The sequence below is a fragment of the Triticum dicoccoides genome, chromosome 3B (genome assembly GCF_002162155.2).
Source record: "Triticum dicoccoides isolate Atlit2015 ecotype Zavitan chromosome 3B, WEW_v2.0, whole genome shotgun sequence".
Taxonomy (NCBI): Eukaryota; Viridiplantae; Streptophyta; class Magnoliopsida; order Poales; family Poaceae; genus Triticum; species Triticum dicoccoides.
Window position 1 is genome coordinate 54,470,634 of NC_041385.1, and position 6,498 is coordinate 54,477,131.

A 6,498-nucleotide genomic window follows, 5' to 3' on the forward strand; every position below is an offset into this window, starting at 1 on the left:
CCCGACACCCCGACCCCGACACCACACCCCGACACACAGACCACGACACCACACCCCGACCCCGACACCACACCCTGACCCCGAAACAGCACCCCGACACCGACATGACACCCCGACCCCCTAAACCTCCCGAAAAGGTGCTCTTCGGCCTTCCAGAGGCCGACGGGGTTATGTATTTGTGAATTATTAGTTAGGTCATATATTTTTCGATTTTGTTATGAAAAACATCATATATAATTGTGTTGATTGGGTAGATTTAAATGTGCAGTTGTTTCATCGCTGCGAGGTTTGGTGTTCGACGACCTCATCGTGCGTTTGACGAGCTCTGCCCTTTCGTTCGTGGGTGAGCACAAATGACATGTCCTTCTCCCCCATTAATTATTTGCACAAATGACATGAAATTTGGTAGCTAGCTATATATGTGTCTTGAATCATCAGTATGCGTAACCAATATGTGTCTCCTATTCGAAAGTGTCATAGTTATAAATATGCATGCATTTGCACATTTATAACCTTGATTCTTTCGAATTGTCCAACGCTATCCATGGACAGCCCGAGTATGTGTAGATTGGGTTCGTTTTTCCATATGCTTTGCTCCGGATCCGACGCATAAATTTCGTCAGTGCCTCCCCTGTTGTTCTCCGGGTACACATCCTCTCTGTTTATTGCAGAGACGTGTATCAGGAGAACAGCGGGGAGGTGCTACCAAAATTTTGCGTCGGATCCGAAGCATAGCTTGGGAAAATGAACCCAATCTACACATACTCGGGTGGGACTAGGACCTATCATTACCTATTAGAGTGTAGGTTGCATGGACGTAATAAAATTGACAAAGTAGATCAACTGATGAATATATACATGGTGAATTATATATATAATTGTTGTGTGTCCAGTAGCTCTGAAAGTCAAGATGAGTGATCGTGCGTGGATGTATACCGGTCACACTGGTCAGAACAAATGGAGCGCTGAATGGTTCACAAAAACCAAGGCGTTTGTGCAAGCCGCATTTGCAAATGGCCAGAGGAAAACTTGGTGCCCCTGTTTCCAATGCGGCAATTGGGAAAAGAGGACAGAGGCTGAAATCGGTAAACACCTGCAGAAGAATGGTTTTACGCCCGATTATATGGTGTGGACATTTCATGGTGAGTCTGCCCAACGTGACCGAGCTGAGGTGGATCATCGTCGCACCGACGAGCATGGTACCGGGATGGAAAACATGGTGCAAGACTATGATGATGCTCGGGATTCGGACGAGGAGATGGAGGAATCTCCAAAGGCCTTCAATGAAATGTTGGCGTCTTCAAAACGTCCGCTCCACGAGCACACTGAGCTTTGTCAGTTGGATGCCATCTCACAAGTAATGGCTTTGAAGGCTCAGTTCAACTTGGGCAGAGAATGCTATGACGCAATTATGACAGTATTTGGATGCTTTCTACCCAAAGGCCATGTAATGCCTGCAAACCTGTACCAGTCGGACAAAATCCTCCGTGCACTAAAGATGCCCTATGAGAAGATACATGCCTGTGAGAAAGGATGAGCCTTATTTAGGCTTGACTATGCGGACTTGAACTATTGTCCCATTTGCAAGTGTTCCAGGTATATTGTGGTAGACAACGGTATGGGTGAGAAGACACAAACCAAAATCCATGTTAGTGTTCTTCGGTATATGCCAATCGTACCAGGACTTCAACGTCTTTTCATGGTCGAAGAGACGGCCAGACAGATGACATGGCACAAAACAGGCAAAAGAACCGAACTAGATGCAGATGGTAATCTGAGGATGGTACACACATCGGATGGTGTTGCGTGGAAAAAGTTTGATGAATTACATGCTGACAAAAGCGGCAGATCTGAGGCATCCTCGAGTCGGCATCAGCACCGATGGGTTCAGTGTGTTTGGTATGACGGCAGCCCAATACAGTTGTTGGCCCGTATTTGTCTTTCCACTCAATCTCCCCCCCCCCGGACAGATTATGCAAAGAAAGAACATTTTCCTGACATTGATAATTCCAGGGCCCAACTATCCGGGGAAAAATATGAATGTGTACATGCAGCCGCTTAAGGACGAGTTGCAAGAAGCCTGGGATAATGGGTTCAAGACATACGCCGCCTATAGCAAACGAAACTTCATAATGCGTGTCTGGTACATGTACTCGACGCATGACTTGCCGGCGTATGCGCTATTCGTTGGCTGGTGTGTGCATGGAAGGTTCCCATGCCCCACATGCAAGGGAGCTTTTGAGTTTCGTTGGCTTCAGGCCGGTCGCATGTTTTCTTGCTTCGACATGCATAGACAGTTCCTGGATACTCGCCATAAGTTCAGGAAAGACAAGAAGAACTTCATCAGAGGTAGAGTTGTAAAAAACTCTGCACCACCTGCATTGACAGGCCAACAGACCCTGGATCAGTTAAACGCTCTCGAGCCAGATCCAGAGCGTCCAGGGTACTTCAAGGGGTATAATTCTGAGCACGCCTGGACTCACAAAACATGCTTATGGGATCTGCCTTACTTCAAAGACCTCCTTTGCCCACACAACATCGACGTGATGCACACTGAGAAGAATATCGCCGAGGCACTTTTTGGTACATTGTTCGGCATAGATGGGATGTCAAAGGATAATACTAAGGCTAGAGTCGATCTGGAGGCGCTATGTGATAGGCCGTTACAAAACATGAAAGAACCGAAAGGAAAGCAGAACTGCACGAAGCCAAAGGCATGGTTCAATCTTGGAAGGCCAGCTATGAGGGAAATTATCTTGTGGGTGAAAATGCAGTTGATGTTCCTCGATGGGTATGCAGCGAATCTAAAGAGGGGAGAGAGTTTTGATAAATTGAAGATATTTGGTCTCAAGAGTCATGATTGGCACATATGGATTGAGCGGGTAATGCCGGTGATGTTGCGTGGCTTCATCCCTGAGGAGGCGGCAAGTTAGAGAAGAAATGGAAGAGTTGGCGCCATAGTTGATCTGCAAGTTAGAGAAGATCTTTCCACCGGGCTTCTTTAATCCAATGCAGCATTTGATTTTGCATCTCCCGACTGAGGCAAGATTGGGGGGGCGTGCAAAATCGTTGGTGCTACCCAACTGAGAGGATGCAGAAGACGCTTCGAGAAAAATGTAAAAATAAACGTAGAATTGAAGCGTCTATGGCTCAGGCATTCATCACTGAGGAGGCGGCAAACTTCGTGATAGCACACTACGAAACCAAAAATCGTCATTTGCATAATCCGAAGCCTCGGTACAATGCTGACGAGCCTAAAAAGGGTGGATCCAACCTCAACCTATTCAAAGGCAATCTCGCACCAGCCAATGTTTGAAATCCAGTATCTTTGGATAACGAAGAATGGCGGACCATTTCGTTGTATATCTTCAACAACCTGATAGAAGTGCGGCCGTACATCGAGTAAGTTCTCGGTACATTGTTTCGCAACTTCTATTTCCTTTGAACTACTCTTATTCCTGGATATTTCATACAGTCGATACGTCGCCCTATTCTCGTATGGAGCGGTGATCCAAAAGGATTCCGTCGAAGAGTATGAGCTTCTCGCAAAGCAAGGAGGCGGCTATCCCGGTTTCATCTCTTGGTTCAAACAAACGGTAAATTCTATTAGACAATTTCATTTCATTCGCTAATTTGTGCGTAATGCAACAATCCTTTCATATTAAACTTTTAGGCTAATTCAGAGTGTATGGATGCCGAATTGAGACAAGTCGCTAATGGTTTTGACTATAAGGTCCGTTCATTTGACAAATACGACATCAACCGGTATCATTTTCGTACCTATGGCAAAGAGCTACCTATGGCCGACCGAAAGTCTACAAATTGTTGTGTATCTGCTATCGGCGAAGGAGGTACCGAGTATTATGGGAGAGTTGAAGCAATTTATGAACTTCTATTCTATGGTGAAAACCCACCGAATGTCGTAGTCTTCAAATGTTATTGGTTTCAGTTGAAGGAGACTAGAAGGACTCATGAACATATAGGGCTAGTTGAAATCAACCAAAGCACCCATTTAGATGTTCCTGATGTCTATATTATGGCTCAACAGGTGACCCAAGTATTCTATCTACCCTGGGCCTGCCAAACTAATCCAAATCTGAAAGGTTGGGATGTCGTTTATGAAGTGCCGCCACGTGCTAGACTATCTCCCCCAAAGGAAGAGGATTATGAACCTCACATTAACCCAGACACATATGAAGGAGAATTCTTCCAAGAGACACGTCTTTCCAAAAAGCGTTTCAAGAACCGGTATACTTCACCCCAAAACATTGAAGTAGACAGCGATAGTGAATCCCACATCACCCCAGAGGAGGAACAAGAAGAGCCGGAACAAGAAGAGGTTACTGCTGCGGACGACCTCTCAATGCTTGACCGATTACGTAAAGGTGGCCTTCCACATGTTGATGCCACTAAACCCTATGAGCCCGTCATTGATTATAGTGATGATGATGATTATGCATTTATTGATGATACTGATTGAGATTATTAGTAGTGTCAGGTATTCAATTTTTTTATGTTGTACTTGATGATGATACACTTAAGTGATATACATATTATTATTCATGTCAGTATTTTTTTTATGTTGTACTAATTTTGTTTACTCTTTGTCATGGCAGGTGTTGAAAGATGGAAGGGGAGCCGACTGATGCCAAGGACAAACGTGCCCGAATTGAAGGTGTGCCACACCATCAAGGTAGCTCCAGCTTATATCAGTTCGGGCGGAATTGGGTAATGTGGTTTGCTTCATTATTAATGCAATTCATTCATCATGCTAGCTTGAGCCCTTTAATTACTAATTTACTTTGTTTCTCTCTTTCAGGCATGCTACAATAAGACGGAGAAGGTGTCAGAGGGGTACGACCTATATGCCATGGCCCACACTGCCTCTTACAAGCAATTCAAGGGGAAGGCGAGGAAAGGGGAGGAGTTTAACCCGAGCCAGATCCCCTACAATCCAGAGCAGCTGATGATATCTAGTGGCGGGAGGTCCCGTGGCTCCATAGCCATTGATCCAGAGATTGCTCCTGAGACCACGGTGAGTTTAATTTGAATGGACGTACTTGCTAGTCTTAACATTTGAGTGTCATCATGCTAATGAAACATTGGAAATGATCTTTGGTGCAGCGTTACTCCACACAAGCATCACACGATCCTTCTCCAGCTACTGGCCTGAGCCAGCCCGCTCCCACACCTCCATGATCAAGGTAAGTTTCTCTAGTTTTTTGCTTAACAAATGCATAAAGACCTAGACTTAGTTTTATTTCATCCAATATGCTTACCTTAATGACCTAGACGTAGCTTATTTTCCTGCAAAATGACTTAATAAGCTTACTGACCTCCAAAACCAGCCATTTTACCTAAGTTAGCTCTAAAGCGATCTATACGTAGCTTTGTTTCCTCCAAAATGACCTAAGTTAGTTATAATATGCTTAGTTAACTAGGTTTGCTCAATAATGACATGTACTTACCTTACTTATGTAAAAAACGGCATAATTAAACGATCCATTTTACCTACATTAGCTCTAAAATGATGCATTTTACCTAAGTTAGCTCATAAACGATCCATTTCACCTAAGTTACCTCACAAACGATGGCGTGCTTCTTCTTCTAGTCTTCTTCTTCTAGTCACCTTTTCCTAACTATCTTATTTTCCATTTTGCAGATTTCATTCACTTCTCGGAAGCTAGCTTGCTATGATGGAGTGCTTGTTTTTAATTTCATTCTCTTCTAGTATTCTTCTAGCTTGCTACGATGGAACTTGCTATCTTGATGAAACTTTGCATTGTAATATGTATGTGCAACTTTGCTATCTTGATGGAACTTGCTATGTATGAGTGGATGGAACTATATATGTATGTACGATGAAACTTATGTGCTGTTAAATAGCTCTGTGAAATATATCTATATATGTCATATATATTTGCTGTGAAAATTGTTGGACTTAAAAAAACAGAAAAAAAGAGCCAATATGCAGGCTCTTTGCCGTCAGCCACCGACGGCAAAGGTCTCTTTGCCATCAGCAGCGGACGGCAAAGAGGCCACGTGGCAGGCAACTGTGCTTCCTGGGAGGCTGACCTATTTGGTCAGTTTGCCAACAGTGGCTGACGGCAAAGAGAAAAAAAAACTTTGCCTACAGCGGCGGACGGCAAAGTCCTTCCGATGTTTGCCGTCAGCGGCCGACGGCAAAGGCTTGCCGTTAACCACCTAACGGAGTAACAGCGCAATTATTGCCATCAGTATTCTTTGCCGTCGGCAGCTGATGGCAAAGGACCCTCTGCCGTCAGCCGCCCGAAGCAGACGGCAATGTAGCTCTTTGCCGTCCTGTACGTTGCCGTCCACTTTTGCCGTCCGCGGCGGACGGCAAAGACCTTTGCCGTCCGCCATCCGTGCATTTGCCATCCGCCGTGGCTGATGGCAAAGTAGCTGATTCCTGTAGTGTAGCCAATGTCAAATAGCCTCCTTCATCATTGCGAGCACCATGCACCTTGGTTGGACATG